The sequence below is a fragment of the Struthio camelus genome, chromosome 1 (genome assembly GCF_040807025.1).
Source record: "Struthio camelus isolate bStrCam1 chromosome 1, bStrCam1.hap1, whole genome shotgun sequence".
Lineage (NCBI taxonomy): Eukaryota > Metazoa > Chordata > Aves > Struthioniformes > Struthionidae > Struthio > Struthio camelus.
This window is the reverse complement of record NC_090942.1, coordinates 56,246,354-56,266,362: the sequence shown is the minus strand read 5'-3', so window position 1 is coordinate 56,266,362 and position 20,009 is coordinate 56,246,354. Positions and strand designations below refer to the sequence as shown.

The 20,009-nt window shown below is 46.4% G+C and overlaps 1 protein-coding gene across 6 annotated transcripts in view; it reads right to left on the bottom strand.

The window, feature by feature from the left end:
- The window catches only part of TCF20 (transcription factor 20), a 130,062-nt gene extending 114,668 nt beyond the window's left edge, over positions 1–15,394 (bottom strand). For 4 of the 6 annotated variants that reach the window (XM_068940490.1, XM_068940485.1, XM_068940473.1 and 1 more), the window contains exons 1-2: positions 15,151–15,394; positions 1,558–1,668 (exon numbers count right to left, since the gene is read on the bottom strand). The gene's annotated coding sequence lies outside the window, so the exon portion shown is untranslated. The remainder of the gene's footprint in view (positions 1–1,557; positions 1,669–15,150) is intronic. The other 2 variants (XM_068940500.1, XM_068940523.1) reach the window with 1 other exon arrangement.
- Positions 15,395–20,009: the final 4,615 nt, after the last annotated feature.

Below are 20,009 nucleotides of genomic sequence, written 5' to 3'. Positions count from 1 at the left end.
GCATGCAAACTATCTGACTATCTCCTTTCCTCAAAAGAGGGTAGGGGAGAGAATCAGGAACACAAAGCCCAGTTTTGAAGAAAGCTATGTGCAACTACAGCAGCACAGAAACATTTGGGGCTCATTACATAAACAGAACAAAACCCTGGCTGGGTTCATCGCACAGAAGAGACCCATAAAGGGCTCGCCTCTCCCTACCTACTGCGACTAGACACAGTTCACAAACATCTGAACCACACTTGTGGTAGAGTCCAATATAAGCAATACAACTGCATGCAGAGATCACTGAAATGAGACACCATTATGCTATTTTCTGGTATTATTTCAGTAAATTTAGCACTGCTAAAAGGTTCCAGATAGACAGTCTCTGGAGATTGAAATCCTTTGCCTACTCTGAGAAGAAATGTGGGGAGAATAGCAGCAAACCATATACCTGCCTTTCTCATCTCTCCCAGTCCGCCGAGGCTGAAATGACTGACAAAGGTGCAGAATGAGGGACACGCATAAATTACTAATATTGCGGTAGCAGTTTCACTGTTGCTGTGATAGTCTAAAGACATAACAGAGGCAGGCTCTGCAGGGAGATAGTACGTTACTTCAAAATCATTCATTCAGGAAGCTTACATACTGAGGAGAAAAAAAATCATTCTATGGTGAACTCTATCAAAAACCTCTGTTTTAAGGCCCTTCATTTCTGAGTCAATTTTAACAAGAAAAGGGAAAGAACAGGAAATCAATGCAAAACGCAAGGAACTTTGGAGAAGCATTACTTCAGACACATGCCCTAATGCACTTCTCATTCCTGACCTGGAAAGTCCACCCCACTTCTGAGAGCCAGATAAGTATTTTGTCTCCACGATCTCTCTGCTGAAATAGCCAAGTGGCATACCAGCGAGAGGATAACGGGTAGCTGTGCACTAGGAAATGGAAGAAAGCCAAAAAGCCACTTCAGTTCGCTGCTCAGGCTGGAACCTGTACTTTAAGAGTGCAAGGCTCCAGATTCACATTCTCCCAGATCTTTTATTTCAGTCCAGGTCTCATGCTAAACCTACTGCCACAGAAGCCAAGTACCCATAAGCAGTACATTAGAAAACGTGGCTTCCTACCAAATTTTCTTCTTCTTCTCCCCTGCCGTGAGGGGCATGGACTATGCAGGGGTATTAGTTTGTTCTGGGACTAATGACCTCAACTTCGACATTTCTAAAGAAAGTTAAAATCAGTCATTTTCATCTTTCTTAGAATCAAAATAGATTTATTTTTCATTTTAAAACCAAACACTTTGCCTCCCAAAATAATTGAAATAGTTACTGAAATGTTTTCTTTACCAAAACCCGGAAAGACTCAAATTTATTAAGAACATTTTGAATAAGGAGGCACAACATTTCTCCATACCAAAAGAAAAGAAAAGGAAGCTGTCAATTTCTCACACAAGAAATAATCCACATTGAAAACTAATATTTTCTATTAAAAACTCCTGCATTAAAAAAAGGAAAAAGGTTTCCACCAACTCTAGACACTGATGGGAGAAAAAAAACAAAACAAAAACACAGGCCCTACCCCCAACTGGATGGCATTCCTCTCTCTGGGTGCAATGTGGTAACATTTGACTGACGCATCTGATCCATTCCAAAATTCCAGGCGATGTTTTAATCATCAATGGGCAGAATCCTATTAATTTTCAGGGGAAAAAAAAAAGAAAAAGAAAAACAGTAGAATATGGAGGCAGAAGGACACAGAGCAACTGGCATTTGTCTAGCAGATCTAGCTAATTTAGCTAGGTCCATGCTATCAACAAATTAAAGAATTAGTTGATGGCAGAAATTGATATCTACTAGTATAACCCCTCCTCCCTCCCGCCATTTGCTGCCATTTCAGCTCATCCCAGTCTCCCAATACAGCTTAAAATGAGAGTCCCATACTAAAAGAAATTAAATAGGAACAGGGAAAGGAGCGGGAAGAGATAAACTTTGTGTTTTACTCCATTTTATTTGGGTAAAGTATAAAGAGACCGTTGGCACGCAACCAAGAGCCCGCACAGGCCCTTGTTATGGCACAAAACAGGAGACCCGACATGCAGAAGGCAGATGGGAGGAGATGAAGATTCAGGTGGCCCCTGAGCTCAAGGGGGGAGAAATGGCAGCAGACAGTACCCAGAGGAGCCCCAGCACGCACCATGAGCTCAGCCTTCAGAAGCAACAAACAACAAACACATCAGGCGACTCTCCAGCGTGGTGTCTGCTCTGATAGGCGTTTTCATTATTGATGGTACAGTCACAGAAACATAGCGCGAGCCTTCCAGGTTAAACAAGGCTTCCCAGTCTGCCCATAAAGTCATTTTGCTACCAACCACACCTAGATCAATCAAACAACCACTTTTGTTCTGAAGCAAGCCTCCGCTTACAGTCTTGAAATGAAACCGTTGCAACTGTTTTGGTGCAACACTGATAAGCGCTGCAAGCCCTCAGGACCTGCCGATGTAAGAGGCAGCACAACCCCAAGAGCAACATACCCGTTCCAACGGCGGCCAGAAGGCCGGCACGAGCCGCTTGGCCCTTCCGCGTGGCCGACTGACTCGTTGGGCCAGCCCACCGCCCAGTCAACCAACTTGGGGTCACACACCTTCCCACTTAGGAGATGGGCTGAACAGTCAACAGGATGGCTTGGAAACACTCATGGTCTACTTGGCTCACTGCCCATTTAGAAATGCAAACAGCACAAAGGTCTCAGCACGTGAGCGAGTTGCCCAGCTGTACCTTAGAGCTGTTCTGTGTTCCTAAGTATTGGGACAATTTAACAGCAAAGAGCTGGATGAGGAAGAGTGGGAAGCACAGGAACGAGCTGGAGTACTGCAAAGGGAAGGGAAAAGCAGGTTGGAAGGTAGGTATTACAGTAGAAAAATTGGTTGCTACAGTCTGAAGCTAGGAGAAATAGGGGGGAGGGGGCTGTTAGCAGACAGAAGGTAGGTAAAGGTATGCCCCAGAAGAAGGGAAGGGCATGTGGCCCAGCATTGATTAAGTCAGGTATCGCTGCCAAAGTCTTATACCAGCCCCCAAAGCATCCACATCTGACCAGGGGGGCTATAGCATAAGCAATAAGCAGGATCAGCCACAAGCATGCCCACCTCGCAGCTTTAGGTAGTCATTTAAAGTATCTCAGGTCCAGACCATTAAGTACTTGAAGATAAGGATGCAAGCCTTGAATTTGATGCAACATGATCACGTGGAGCTCACACAATGGGAGAATGATACACTCCCAGCCCTGACAAGGGCTGTACAGCTGCAGCTCACACATCCATTAGGATCCTTGGAGCGCACAGTTTCATACCCAGGCAGGCTGCTTCGGTAACCAACCCCTCTTGGCCTGTCAGGAGGGCTTGAACCCTGGAACATCAGCAGTGAAAGCATAAACCTCTACCTCATGCTCTTAAATAATTAAACTCTGTGGGAGCAGCAGTAGACTCATAAAACTCTTACACAAACCAAGCCAGCCATTAACGGGGGTCAAAGATGAATGCTCTATTTTTTAAGTGTGCTTTGATGCGTGGGGAGAGTGGTGAGAGGAGATCTTCATTACCCTCTCTGGAACCTGATGAATTTTTTTCTTTCCTGACCATCAACACCTCCTGCTTCCACCCCAACCCCATACTGCTGGCAATCATCCGGACAGCCAGAGACAATTAGAAGGTGTGTTTGGACGACATCTGTGCTAGCTGGTCACCTGCAGGTGGGGAAGCAAGAGACCTTGCTGAGAAATGCCGGGCTCTACCAGACACTCAGTCTGTGCTTATTACAAGGTTTGGGTCTCACACAGATGCAGCCGGGTGGGATTCCAGGGCCAGCATGATATTGAAAGCCACACAAACCACAATCTAACACACCATCTCCCATACAGCAAGGCATGGAGCAGTGCATATGCTAGTAAAATCTGCTGGGATTATTAGCCTGGGCTCTGTGCCAGAGCAGGGAGCTGCCACAATGACGACGGGGAGGTAGCCTACAGCACTGCAGGTCAGCAGGGAGGAAATGGAAGTCCCCCGACTGGCAAGGAGAGGCAGAAGCAGGAAAAGCAAGACCCAGTTGAGGAAAAGGTCACAGAAACACTAGTCTGACCTGCACCTTCTGGCCTTAAAATACACATATACATAATACACACACACACATTATATGAGAGCTTTCTCACATATACTAGTTTGTTCAAACATTTTAAGCAGAGCTGTGCTCTTCCCCGTCTCCATGTCCTTTGCATTCCCCTCATCCACACCACAGTTTTGGAAGTGGTTATTTAAGCTTTCCATTAACAAAACCCCAGGGGGAAGGGAAGGGAAGAGGATGAGAGAGAAGGGAATGCAGGTTGTTTTGTGGAAGAGATCATCACATCGATGCAGAAACCTTCCCCAGCAGCATCCAGGGATGTTTGGATTTTACCAGCTCCAAGCCAAGCCAACGCTGCTCTGTGAAAGCAGATCCTTCCAACACTAGCCAACAACGGCCAAGACTCCGCTGGCTTCTCTTCTCTGCTGCTGCCTTTGCGCCACAGAGGAGAGGCCACAGATTGGAAGTGGCTCACCTGCACAAACAGCGCTGCGTACACTGAGGAGCTCCAGAAGGAGTCCTTTTCACGGGGACTGGGTGACAGAGCACCAAAAAGGCTCTATGAGAAAGGAAGTGATGCGGTGGAACTGGAAAAGCCCTCAGCCTAATGAAAAGTTCAGGTCAAAGCAAAGCATCCACCCCCTGGGCAAGGGAACACCCCTTCTCCCAGCCTTCTCCCACCACACCACAGCAGTGCCAGGTAAATCAACAGAGAGTGCAGATGATGTGAAGCGGCCAAGTATCCATGAGTGGTCTCAGTATCGTGCTGAGAAAGCGGCTAGCATAGCAGGAAGCCTAAGTGGACACGGAGGCCTGCAGGGTAGCAAAGCCAGCTTTTATTTTAAGTAGCACTGATAGATGCCCATTTTTTCAGGTCACTAGAAACCTTCTTCCAGCAAACCCTAATACTTTTGCTTTCAGAGGAAAGTTAAGAGTTTTGCACAAAACAGAAGCACTCATCTTTCCCAGCATGGCAAAAGCAGCAGCTGTTGCTTCCATTATTCTTGGAAATAAAGGGGAAAACAGCTAGGACTCTCAAGCCTTGGCACCTCGTCCCTCCTGCCTTTTGGCTACTGGAGCTACAGCTATTATTCAGGACAGAAGCGCTCAACAGGGCACATATTCCAAGGGGCTGAGCTATCCCATGTGGCCAGACTCAAAATGGCAGACAGCACTGAAGAGGATAATTAGAAAGTGCAACAGAAACCACAACACAGAAGCAAGCAGCTTCCATTACAAGACATTATTTTCTAGCATGGTTAGACCCGCCACCCCCTATGCTGGGTCATGGCGGTGCCTCAGGAGCATGCGGCTATTATCTGTTTGCAATCTCACATTTCAGTCAGTCTTTCTGCTTAATGCACGAAAAGCAGAGCTAATCAGATTCACTCTCTCTTTCTGCTTAATGTCTTCAAGTTCCCAAGTATGTTCTGTACTGCTTCAATTTATGTTCAACTAACACTTGCCAGGAGTTCACAGCGCAAAAAAAATGGAACTACCTATTCATTTTAGTCCTTCTTTCCACCCATTATGTCCAAAATTCCTTCTACAGTCAAGCTTTGCAAACAAAACTCAGAGGAAATTCCCATTTCCCTCTCTACACCACACCCAGCTCACAAATGAGTTCCTTTCTTCAAACTGCTCCTCCAGTGGTATCTGGGCAATTAATTATAGACCTATCAGGTTTTCTTCTCTCTTTGGGACAGTTTTGTAAAATATTCCCCGACTAGCAACTTCCATAGATGGCCGTCTTCTGCTGGCACTGTAATACCTCCTTTTCACTAATCTATGTGAAGTGACCATCACATGCTCTCCTCCCCCCTTCCTCCCAACACTATTTGATTACTGCAGTCCAACATGTGAACTCTAACGTGCCCTCGGCATTTCCAGGCTGAGGACAGAGCGGCTTCTAACAAGGCCCTGGAACGACTGCCGCTTTCTTCTCTGCATTCCTTAGTGCTCCACGAGGCGGCTGGTGCACTCCTAGGGTCAGCCGCAATAGCTTGATCTTCATCAGACTGATCACTGCGACAGCAGAGAGGGCCCAAAACAGGGCAGATTTCCTGGATCTTTTCACTGAATTTCCACAATCATGAACCGAGTTAAGCAGTATGGGAGGAGAGTCACCCATTACAAGTACAAATGAAAGATTTGCCAGAACAACAACAAAATTCAGCAAGTATCTACAAGACATGAGAAAAGATGTAGCTGGAGGACAAGAGTGCCAGGATACATATCTCTTTCCAGAAGGAGCAAGAAAGGGAGACTGCAGAGAAGAAACTGCAACCAGCCCCCGCATCTGTATGCATCCCCTGCCTAATACCCACTACATCAGTCAGAACAATGGTAGATGCTGAGAAGACCCCAATTCTCCAACTCCTTTATTAACATCTTCCCCAAAGGCTCAACTCATGAGCAAGGGAGTGGAAGAAAGAAAACAACAACAAACAACAACTTCCCAATGAAATTACTTATAGCGGTTTTTATGTCGCACCCTCTCTTCCAAATGTGTCTTTTATATATAAGTTTTGCAGCTGGCTTATAAACGTGTGAGATTAAAATTATTTATTTATATATATATTTATATATCTCCTTGAAAACAAAGATACCTTGCGCTTAGCACATCCAGTGGCACCATTATTTAGTATCAATGCACTGGTTCTTTCCTTTATTCACTGCATCTTTAGAACACACATCCACTGTGATAGCCACCTAGTGTATAATCCTATCACCTAAAGCAGTACAACCATACAATAATCCCATTTTTGCCAAAATTGTCATAAACAAACAAGAAGAATTTAGATTTAAATGCTTAAGAAACACAACTGGAGTATAGCATGAAACAAATCTCTATACACTAACAATTCTCAAGTTGGAGGAAATTCCCTCTCCCCCCCCCCCCCCAATCCATAGATGTCTGCGCCAAACATTCCTAATTTGTGCAACACACCAATTGCAACCTGCCCTCACCTCAGGTACGGCCACTTGGTCGGTTCACACACGCACAGGCTCACTGCATCCAGCTGCTTTGGGCACACTACTCTTCAGTGACACCATCTTCACCATCACGCTATATAAAATCCAGTAGACAGACACAGTATCTGCTCCCCTAGCCATAAAGCAGTCATTGCAGGTCAACAGCCACCTCCATCAAGTCTCCCAAACGCACACTCTGACTGACCTGTGTCCTGGCCCTGCTAAGGATACACTTGGGCGTGCATCTCATCAGGTTACAAATCCACCTCTCCCTGCCACACACGCAACCAGCAAGGGCTAATGCAGATACACAGGTCTATCAAAAACAAACCTGAGACAGAAACATTGTTCACATCATTTAGTGGAAGCAACGTTCTCCTTCGCCAGTTCCCAAGCAGTTTTGCCTACTATCCTACATACATATATATGTATATGTATGCATATACATCCTGCATCCTGCACTACCTCCTCTCCTCCCAGGGCAACACACTCAGCAGACCCTGCCGAAGTCACCCAAACAGCCTGAAGCCTGAGCTCCTGGCTTCATTGCATCTCCAGAGTAAGAGGACGTCCATTCTGCACTACCACAGCAACGTCCCACAAGGCATTCCCAATTGCCAAACTGCAATTAGTCCAAACTGCTACCATCACCGCATTCAGTGAAGCTCCTTCACAAGCCCAGCCTACACTGTCTCCTCAGGCAGTCTCCTCCTCCCCTCACTAGGGGAGGAATATGACTATTATTTTTTAGGTTCTTGTAATATCCTTAGGCTCTGCCTATTAGCAGAGGCCCTACAACACTCGCCCTTTAGCAACGGGCTCTCAAGAACCACAGTATGTCTTTTACTGAGGAGGCAGTGAAACTCAAGCTTTTCCCTTTTCATTCTGAAAATATTCTTTGGAAATGGAATCAGCATCTGGAAGCATACAAGTATATCCTGGGGAAAGAAGGAGGGGAGGGGAGGGGAGGAGAGGGGAAGGGAGGGAACTGAAAATGAAGATTGAGGGCAAGGCTTCACATTACAGCTGAACCAAGCTAATAGTTCACTTCTGCCAAATAAGGGAGGCCCCATTTCCACCTTTCTTTTATTCCCTACCCCTCACTTCCAGCTACACAATCTTGCCCCTCCTATGCTGCAGCTCTGATGCTAGTCTGAGCCCAGAAAGCGAGTTCAGCTTTCTATGCCAGCAAAAAACTATTTACTTCTTTTTGGCCAAGGCAGTTTTCCCAAAAGTTGAACAAACTGAATCCATTTAGCACCAGAGTGGGCATAAGGCAAGGAACACAGCTGCAGAGCGACGAGCAAGGTTTGACCTCGCCTCTTAGAGGGAGCAAAATGGTTAGACTGGTTCAGCCAGAGCAAGGAAATCCATCCATATTTGCACAAAGCTGTGGTTTCACCAAACAAGCACACTGGACAGCACAAAAGAAGAAGCCTACCTGAAAAGCTTGCAACAGATGTGTTTTGTTGATAATCTTAAAATATGATATTTTACCTGTTTTTAGGCTCTACCTAGCAATAGCATTTCTGAACCGGGTGATGAAGGCGGCCATGCTGGTAAAGAGTGACATCAAAATAGAGCAGACCCAAACCAGACAAAAGTACAAGTGGTACCACATGATTTCCAGTAACAATTGTGCCTATTTTTAAATTGGACTCTGCTGCTATCAATGATACCACTTCTCAAACAAGATGGCTGCCTTCATCATTATGCTCAGAAACGTCTGTTTTCATTACAAATTCAACAATTAGTTTCAGGGTGCTCATGCTAAAGCATTTTTTCTATCCCCTACCTGCTTCTATATCATCAGATGAAGAAAATAATGCAGTTCTCTTCGATTAAAAAAAAAAAAAAATTACTGTACTGCCTTTATTCTCTGCACCTCCTCTGCTCAATTACTAAAAGCAATTTACAGACAATAAATGTAACTTCACAGCTGCTTGTATGAAGTATTCCCTCTATTTTATAGATGAGGATACAGCCTCTAAGAAATTAACTCTGATGCTACTAATATCAACAAGGTCTACTTCAAAGCCGGATAAGCAAGAGGAACAGATGAACTCTTAAGGAACACAGATCATGACTGTATGCTAGCGATACTAGTAATAAAGAATTAAGTATGTTATCAGCCGGACATAAATTCCTTGAAAGCATCCACTTAAAACACAGTAACACACAGAGGCTTGCTTTGGGCTTTTGCTTGGTTTTGTTCTGTTTTTATTAGGAAGAACATAAAGAGATTTCAGATTTACCTCTCAGTACCCTCCGGCCCAAATATGGGGGTTTTGTTTGTTTGTTTGTTTTTAAGTAGCAAACGCATGTTTAACTGCTAACCTCTTAGACTCAAAAGAGGGTTCATGCATGATCACCAGGCATCAAGAATCTGCAGCAAGAACTCTGTACATAATTTTATCAATGAAGATAAGCAAGCCAAAACAGAATCCAATTTTTTCTGTCATAGCCACGCAGGCTTTGGCAAGGCTAAGAGGAGTAAAAACCTAAGTCTGTTGTTAAAACTCACCACCTGTGACTTTGAAAAAGCACTAGGAGTAACAACACCAAGAAAAAAAAAATGGTGCAGTTTTGTACAGGCACTCTTCTGATGATAACTGCTCCTTAAGGTTTAATAAAAATGCATGGCCAGCTTTTCTTCTTCCACCCGTTAGCACAGCTCAAAAGTAGTACCTAAATCTAGTTACACAGCTCAAGGAGGCCCAGCGCCTACTAGGAAAAAAATAACACAGACATCCAGGTAATTTAAAGGCCCAGTCATCCAAACAGTCCCTTCAAGGCAAAAATAATTCTACCAAGAATTGGCTTGCTGGTATCAAAGACAAAAAAAAGTGTGAATTTTGGCAGCTCATTAACTGCATAGGTTCTATTCTGTCCTTTTACTGCCACACCTAACAACTACAGGTTAGAGGAATGTGGGAGCAGGGTGGATTTACTATCTACCCCCCCCGGCTCTGGACCCCAAAGGTCCTTTCTTAACATCCTCCCGCTCTAGCCAACAACCGCCTGTCATTACCCTCATGTTTCCTTATCCCCAACTAACTCAAAGTAGCATTTGTCCAACCATAGCACTTGGAAAACCAATTTAGGATCAAGGCCTTTATTTCTAGCCTGCGTACAAATATCAAGCATGCTTAAACCAACAGGGCACTCCGGGCTTCTGTACTGCGACTAGTTTAAAACCAAAAGCTATATCATACATCCTACATGTATCATGTACTGATAAACACACAAACATTTATAGCAGAACCGCCATTTTCTGCATTTTCACTGCAGCAAGCACAGATGTTTGTGTCCACAGATATTTGTGCATATATTCGTGTCCTTGTCACCCAATGCTGCAATGACATCATAACCTCACGCTATCCTGGAAAATTGCTCAGAAGTTGAATCTGCTGCAGAAAGCACCAGCCCCAATAAGCAGAACTCCACACACAGAACGGGCAACCTGCACTCCCTTCTCCAGACAAAGTCTGGGGTATTAGTGCTCACCCACCAAGACCTGAAACGCCTGTATCCTACTTGCCACTTGAAAACCCGCTCAACAGCTGCACAACGACAGAAGGAGAGAGGGGGCCTGATGGGCTTGAACAGGCAGTCCTGCGGCTGAACCAGGCAGCCTGATGTCAGCAATGTTCTGGGAGTCCAGAACTCACCTTCTGCCACTTCCCCAGTCCTGCGGCCCCAACCTGCTGAACTTCAGGATGGGCCACAGCGCTCTTCCCTCTCCTAGAGGGGATGGACTGAAAAAAGACATGAGTGGCTCAGGCTGAGAATTTCATTTGTGAGGCTGGCAGATCTGTTGTGGAGACCGATCCACTGATTTTTTTTTTTTTTAATATAAAGAACATATAAGATGCCTAGAATTTGATAGCCGCTTTTTAATTAAATTGAAATAAGTAAATCACAGCCTGTTGCCATGGAGAATGAACAGACATAGCCTCTTGATTCCAGGACAGGATCAAGCAGGAGAGGCAGACAAGGCTGTGAAATTAAAAACACCTATCTTAAAGCAAATGGTCTTGATAATTAGCAAAAAACGTGGCATAGAGAAATAATATAACCATATGGCGGGAAGTGGTTTTCAAGGTGAACTACAAAGCTGTTTTAAGTAAATGAAAAAACTGCTGAAGCAGCTGGGTCACTCACAAAATCATATATGCAGGCCTAAATGTGATATATGTATATAGACACATAGAAAAAATAGTAATTAGCTCTTCTTTCACTTACCTGCCTAGAGTCTGCATCTGGGTTTGTTTTTATTTTTAAAGACTTGTTTCAAGTGATTGATGTTTGCACCTATTTGTACTTACTGGAGAGCCATCAAACTCCTCACACATTTTCAAAAGCTTTGCAGTTCCCCCTGAAGCAAGAACCAAGTTTATGGGATATAAAATCTTTTATCTCTTACTCAGTGTCATTACACAATCACTGGCCAGGTCATCAGACGCTAATAACCATTTCTGAAGCTGCGTGTCCCTGCTACGACTTCCATGACAAAGTGACTTTTAAGGAGGTTTGGCCCCCCACACACCACATATCAGATCCTACACTACATTTCTCAGCAAGCACAGCTCAGAGAGTCATAAGGTAACCCCAGTCTGTTAAGGGGAGGCAGCATGGCCCTCGGCACAAGCTCGGCTGACAGACAAGAGCTTTGTACAGCTCCCTTTCTGGTTTGTACAGAGCACAGGGCAACCAAAATATTCCAGCCTTTCCCACCTTACCTGTCACCACCTCACCCCTTTCAGCAAAGACTTTACAGAAAGATGGGGCTGGATAGTTTCCGTTGCTCCCACACCACCTCTGCAGAGAGGATACTCTGTGGCAGCTGTCTTACCCTTTTAAGACACTTGCACGCTGCTCCGATCTAAAAAGACACTTGTACGCTGCTCCGATCTAGAAGGGCCACAGCAAGGAGACTCCCCAAGGTAACACCTTCGTTAGCCCAGCCAGAGCAAATCTGAGCAAAGATAGTCTTACAATTTCCAGGGAGCACATGCCCAGCAAAGTGCATCAAATTCATAACAGCTTAAAAATACTTTTAATAAATTGCACCTGATGACTCAGTTTAAAAAACAACAACATATAGCACATTTTTGAAAGAGAAGGGAGAGACAAACTAATTTTTTCTTCAAACCTCCCTTCCATTGGGGGGAAAGGAGGAAGCACACCGTTTCTCCCTTTTAGCGTAAAGGCAAGTCGCCAGCCACAGTCATTAGTCTTCCATGGGAACTGATGACCCACAGGAAGGAAACTATCTGGATCTCAGTCCAGACCCTCATGACATAGCCAGTTACACCAAAAACAGTCACATCTTTAGCACTAATCAGCTAGCTGGCTGTTGACAAGTTCTCTTCTGCTACCCCCCCGCCCCCAAAGAGACACCCCGTTAAGGGAGGGGTGTCAGAAGAGAAATCAGAGAAAGGGAAGGGGTAAGGGAAAACCAAGCACCTAAAAGCAGTATCGTCTTCTCTCACAGTTTTGCCCTAAGTTTTGCAGTTATTTGCTACTTTAACTGAAGCCACGCTACAGCAGATACATAGCTTTCATTAAAAAATAAACTCAAGGTCCAAGTCTGCACAATAGCATGCATAAACTTGCAAACCTGGTCCATCCTGAAGCACGCTCAACAAGGACCCTGATGCCACTCTTCAAAAACGCTGGGTGGGTAGGCAAGAAGGGGCTAACTCTCAGTCCTTGAACACCTGAGGTTGACAGCAGTATCTCCCCACCCACCCACCCCCCTCTTCCCAAAGCCTGCAGCGAGAGGAGCTGTGAAACATCCAGGATTACATTAGTTGCAATGGAAGGTGCTATGCATTCTGGGTTTCCCCTCTTCCCACCGCTTTCCCTGGTGTGCAATCAGCCTCCTGCTGCTTGAACCACTGTCCTGCCCCAGCACCAGGACACAAATGGCACCACCAGGGCTGTTTCCTGTCCACAGAGGCACCAGGCACACAGAGGGCAGAGGGTGGCTTGTTTCTCCTCACCTCTTAGCTTTATTTTTTTCTAATTTTGATTTAAACAGAAAAGATTTAAGCCCATCCGAGCCAGCTTAGCATCTTCCCCTGAAAGGGAACTGTGGCTCCCTCTCTGTCCCCATGAGCCCACTTAACTGTTCAAGGGAAGACTTCTTCCCAGGGACGCTTCCAGTTTGACAGAGCCAGGGTTAATGGACACCTGCGTTAAAACTCAAACCAGGCAGCCACTTGGCATATCAAGGAAGATGGTAGCCATGCCCAGGAGCAGATTATTTTTGTATCACAACAGCTAGGGTCACGGGCCAAAAATAAAATTCAAAGAAAAAAAAAAAAAAAGCACACACAGAGAAACACAACATATAGGTGTTCCCTTCAGCAGCAGTATCTATGCCGTACACACAAAAGAGCTGAGGGGAGAACACCCACCAGCTTTCACAGGGCCTAGCCCCTTCCCCCGGCTGTCCACAGTCCCCCTCCATCCCCATCACTCGTGCACTCGTGCTCTTTTCTTCTGCCTCCTCTTCCCTGACCTTCAGCCCACCCCACTCCACCCTGCCCCACTCCACCCCTGCTCTTCCCCAGCTGCCTGCAGGCCCCTCCTGGCCCGCCAGCCCAGCTCCCCAGGGTCCCCCCCCTCCACCCCACAAACTTCGCATGACCTCTCCTCACGCCACCCCTCCCAGCCACATGCTCCCAGTGCCACTCTCGGCGCTCCCACCTAAGGAAACCAGGGGAAGACGTTTTAAAAGCCATGAGAAAAGGCTTCCGAAGCAAGCTCTGCTGGGGTATTTTTACGCCACGGTGGGTCTTGCCACGCCACTGTCCTTGCTCCCAAGGGGAGTTTCCAGTTATAAACCTCCACCATGGCGACGCCGCTCCGGGGGGCACGGGTCGCACATGTGCGCGCCCCCCCGCTTGTCAACAACTTCAAGTCACAGTCGCGGTGGGCAAGTCCCCTGGGGAGGGGGAGGTGGGGGCAGCCTGCTGCCAGCAGTCATTGAGCTGGGGAAAAAGCAGCTCAAAACCTGGCAGGGGCTTTCAAAGGATAAATCAAAAGGTAAAAATCATCTTTATATTCTTCTAAACGTTCAGGCGGGTCACAACATTTTGATTCATAAGCACTGGAAGCGGGGGGGGGGGGTTAGAAAAATGGAAGAAGGGAAGGAAAGGAGGAGGGAAGCGATGCACAGAACTACACAGCATTAACCGTTTGTTGGCCGTAAAAAACATGAAGAAGCAAATGGAGGTTAAAGGCGGCTCGAACAACCGAGACAGCCGGTAGCTGCCTGACTGACAGAAATCGGCGCAAGAGCACGAGTGGCAGCATACGGAAAACACCGGGCCGGGGAGGGGGGGGGAGGGGATAAAAGATCTCATCCAGCGCTTCGCACAGCTTTCAGCTGCCGCTTTCCTTGGTCTTACTGTACAGAAACTACCCCAATTCCAACTTCCCCACCCTACTGCCCTGCGGGCTGCTCCGGGCCAAGGGGGCTGACGCCTCGGGAGCGCAGGAGAGACATGAGGCCCCCAGGGTGGGCTCAGCCGAGGCTTGGGCTGTTGGAAACCTCGGTGCACAAATATATTGTGTGTGTGTGTGTGTGTCCTTCACACTTAAGGGAAGGTTGCTAAAGAATGTGAAATGTGAGCGCTACGGATTCCCTCACCACGTCCCTCCTCCTGCCTTCAATAATACAGTTCAACAAACAGTCATTCTTCAAGCCCCTTTCGCAGGGGGAGAGCTCAGGTTACAGCTGCTTTAAGGGAGGGGGGGGGGAAAAAAACCCACAATAAACACCACACACCCAAAAAAAAGAAGCGAGACCGGGGGGGGGGGGGGGAAGTCACCTCAACAAAAAGGAAAGAAAGCCAGATCTGCCAGTTCCTTTTTACAAGCCATTTATTTCCCCACACACCAACGAGCGCAGCCCCCCCACCCTTCAGGAGGGTAAAACGCCCCGTTACCCCCCCTCCCCCGGGCCGGGTGACCCCGCACCGCCGCGGCCTCACCTGCCTCCTGCCCCCCCCCCCCCCGCCGCGCGCGCGCTGGGGCGGGCGGGCCGGCAACGGCCGCAACGGCCGCTTACCTGGCGGGGCCGCCCCTCATGGTGCCATCGCCGCGCCGAGCCGTCCCGCGGCGGGGAGCGGCGCTCCCGCGTCGTCGTCGCTCGGCAGGGGGGCAGGGGTACAAATCCCGTCAAGGCATGTGACCCGGCGGCGCAGGGCAGGGCGGCCCGTCCCGTCCCGTCCGCTCCCTCCCGCCCGCCCCGCGCCCCCCGACAACACTCCGCAGCCGGGCCCGGGTGTCAGGCCCGACTGGCTGCTGGCGGAGAGGCGGCGGCGGCGGCGGAGGAGGAGGAGCCGCTGCCGGCGGGGCCGGGCTCCCTGGGCAGGGCCGCGGAGGGCTCTGGCATCTCATAGTGATGCCTGGAGGAGGGGGAGGGCGCTGCGCCGGGCCGGGTCTGGGTCTGGGTCTGGGTCTGGCCCGGCCCGGCCCGGCGGGTTTGAGCCGCGCTAGAGAAGCCGTCAGTAAAGCCGAGGCCTCGAAGAGCGCGCCTCTGTCTAAACCTGCGCCGGCCCAACACAACCCTGTATGTTCCACTCGGGAACTCGCAAGAAAAGAGAGGAAAACCCCTCGTTTTCTCCCGAAGAGGCCAGCAGAAACAGCAGGGCCGAGTCGGATCAGTCTCCTGCCTCCCGTCTTGAGGCTCCTTAGACAAAGCCGAAGGAGAACTAGACTCCGTCAAGCAGGCGGTGGTGCTGTCCCAGAACATACCCTCCCCACACCTGGGGATCTGTGGTCACCTAACTTCCCGACCCACAGCCGGGTCTTTGTATTTAACAGCCCTCAAATGATTTTATTTTGGGGTTTTTCAATGAATTTATCCAGATTTCTTTTTTTTTTTTTGGAACCATGTGAAATTTTATTACCTGCTACATCATGCAGCAAGCATCCAGCTCGCTTTTTTCAGACCATGTTTAGTCATTCTCTTTTGTTTGTTGAACTCTAAACGGGAGAAAGAAATCACCTTTCTACAGCTGTTTAATGCTCCAATAGGCCAACTGCCTCACAAGCCAAATCTAACAAACGTTGCACCACCAAGCCAGCGCTGTACGCAGCACGCACAGACGACATGCCTATCAGAAACGCAGCCGGCTCAGAAAGCCTAGGACTCCCTCATCAAGCGCTACCACATTTCAGTGAGCGCGCTCCCCTCTGCGCTAGTCAGTCCCAAGACTGCTCCTTCGCTATCAGCTTTCTAGACGCCACAACTGACATTAAAAAAATAGCACCCTGAAACTAGCACATAACACCGGAACCTACCAACCATAAAACTACCTCCGTAAGGCGACGTAATAAGACCAGCAGCCATGCAAAACACCTGAAGAAGCTGTGTGATTCAGCCAAGCCCTCAGATACAATTGCACCTGCTCTGAGGGGAATACTTGGGACGTCTGCTTTATCCAACAAGGTCACTCGACCAGGGAAATAGATACGAATTCACTACAATAAAGATACTACAGCAACAACAGTAATGTTAGAAAAGCACTTTTCAAGGGCTCTGGTTTACTTGGTGTTTGTCTAGCGCGACCAAAATTAAAAAGGCCTGGCAAAGTCTCTGACCACATTAGCTTCCTGCAAATGAAGGCTCTTTTTTGTAGAATCTCCTCTGTAGCATTCCCTTTCCCGTGATCGTATGCCTCCGACGGCCATAATATCGCACGTTAGAATCCACACATAAAATCATCTTTCAAATGACTATCTGTATTTGAAAGAATATTTCCCAGAACCTCTTCCCCCACCCCACCCTTCGTTACAGGAAGCAAATCTCCTGCAGATGAAAACACACACACTAGAAGCAGATACTGCCAGAGCATCAAACATGAAATATGCCAGCAGAGTTCCACAGGCAACATAATCAATATCCTTCTTCCCACAGCAAAATCACCAAAGTTCTTTGTTCCTGCATGTACTCATCCCCAAACTCTACAATTCATCGCTTCATCCAGCACGAGATAACCGCACAGAAACCGTTATGAATGAAACTAAGTAATTACCATATTAGAACAAGCGCACACAGGCAACCAGGAAAGGACAGAAACGCATACTCATCGTTAGGAGAACATTTGTGGCAAAATAACTACTCTAACCTCTCGAGCCTTATCTGAAAGGAGACCTACAAAATACTCTCGGAGGATAAATCTAGAAATTAAGACTTATAACCCCTAGATACCAAAAAACTGTGAATTTAACAGAGACATTACTTTCATAGCCCATTACAGCCTCCCTGCTGACCTCTCCCTTTGTCACCAGCACAAACAAGCCTTTTTTTGCTAGTGGTCCAGCAGAGAGCTGTCAGTCACTTCTGCTCACACCCCTTTTCACTCCATAGGTGCTCCTTTTTTTCTCAAGTGGTCAAATTGATTAATATAATTAGATTAAACTAAGAGCAATTGCATCTAAGCTGTAGTTAGCTTGAATTTTGCTGCTTTCTGTCAAAGCTGATAAAGAGACCCTGAGCCCACAAGCTTGTTTGCTTTCTCCAGCTATATCATTTGATCTAATAAAAGATATTACCTTTCTCCACAAACCTTGCTTCCCTAAGATCTTTAGACCATCACAGCTACAACAAAAACACTTTTACTTCTAATGTCTTGGCTGCTTTACCTGATTCTTCCAGATTCCCTTATCTATAAAACAGAATACAATAAAATAGATTCTTTTCCTTATCGATTCTTATACTGTTTTCATAACCATAATAGCCAAGCACCTTCAAGGACTACATTAAGCGAACTGAAAAACATCTGTCACATGTGGGGTTTGTTTTTCTTTTTCTTGTTCCTGTTCTCTCCCCAGGAAGAAAATGATGCATGCAGCAAAGTACTTTGTTTTTGCAGTTTTTTTTTTCCCTTTCCTCTATTCATGTTGCTCTGTGTTTATAACAGAGAAAACAAGGATGATGGCAATTTCTGTGATAAGCCTTATTTCCTGGGGAAGTTAATTTCAGAGTGTTTAGCAACCCCCAGAAAGCTCTGTCTCCTGCACAAAGGAACATTTTAATATGTCATTCCCAACCAAAGAAAAGCTCGCCTGCATTCTTGACATTTGGGATAGAAACTTCCTAAGAAAAAAACAGCATTTCCCTTTCTCCAGAAGAAGATTTTTCACCCCATCATCCTTGGCATGTAAGGTTCAAACAGACTGTTGCAGATTACTAACAGGCAAGCCAGCAGTGTATAAAGTTACAAATAGGAGTATTTGGAAACCCAAAAGAGTAACACAATTTTTAATTGCATTGACACAGACAAGCATAGGACAGCTACAGAGATAGGAGAAATAAACTATTCCATGCTAAAAAATAGAAGTAGTTTACTTATACATAAGGAGTCACACTGCTGCTCCTCAAAGAGAAACTAACTGATCCCACGTGTCAAAAAGAACGGTAGGTACAACACACGAGCTACCGAAAGATGGAAGCTGAAGTGTAGAGAGGAATCATCTGTGCTCAAGTACTGAAAGCAGAAATGCCAGAAGACCTCAGGGAGACGGCAGACAGCAGATTTAATATGTTTTTGCAATGTGATATGGCAGCAAAAATCATGCAGCTAATTTAATTTGGGATTGTAAAGGCAGAGACCTCTTCTCACAGATATAGGCAACAGTCCCATTTTTTAATATAGTGGTGCGACCGCACTTTGAGGACATGTTCAGTTCTGGACAACTCAGTGCTAGCTAGATGTCAGCAACTTGGAAGGAAATTAAAAAAAGAAAAAGAAAAAGAAAGTTAAAAAAAAGAGGAACATAAGATGATAAAAAGGCTGGAAGGGATTGCAGTGTGTGTAGGTTGGTCAAATAACAACTGAAGAGCCTCCTGGGAACTGTGTATGAGAACTTCAGGGGTGCAGAAACACCAGCGAGACAGACAGACTGTTGAGGGTTGTCTGAGGGAGCATAAATGATATAAATGTAAATGAAATTAAGCAAAGGAAACATTAATCTACAAGACTGCAAGACAACATCCCAGAGGAGCTGCCATCACGTGATTCAGTTAAGACTGGACTGAGCAAAGCACACAAGAAAACAGTTAAGAAACACTGGCTGCAGGAAGGGATTAAATAAGGACAATATGCCTTTGAGATATCCCATCGCTGACCATTTTACTGCCCGCTGACTGGGGCAGCTTCAGAGCAACAGGTGACAGCCCTGCACGCGGTGGAAACTGTCCCTTCCCCTCACTGTTGCTGGAAATACCGAAGACCAAAGTAACCACGCTTAGTTTCAGCACATAACCACGGACCGAGTACCCTACGCGAAGAAAGTTGTATGCTCAGATTTTTTCCCTTCTACCACTGGCGAGGACAGCCGGGATGGCACACCTGTTTTTGAATCTTGTCACTGTGTCATTCACTTGGATGCCACAGTCCTTCCGGTAGAAGTCCTGGACAGCACTTGCCCCTTCCAAGCAGTCTGTGGCATCAAGAAACAGCTATTAATTGAAATGGGAAAAAATTAAGAGGCTTTATTATTCCTTAGTTAGAGGAATGATTTCAAAATAAGTCCTTTTTTTAAGAGAATAATAAAGTCACCTTGAACTTGTACTGATAACACCTTTATATCACATTGGGCCATCATCTATTCTGGGTTGTCTGCGATACAGAAAAGGAGACCTGATAGTGTCGTATGTTCATCCCAAGCAAGGGCTGCTAGACCACGTTGCAGCTCACTGAATGTGCCACATATGCACTGCTTACAAAAAAAAAAAAACAAACATTTTACAAAAGTTCTGTAATGGGTTTCAATATGTCTGTACTTATTGGAACTATATTTTTTATAACATCACCACTTAGAGAGGCATGTGCACTGACAATTAGCAGCCCGGCCATACACAAAGCACACAAAGGTAGCGTCCTTCCTAAATATTGACCTTAAACAGCGTTTCTCTAC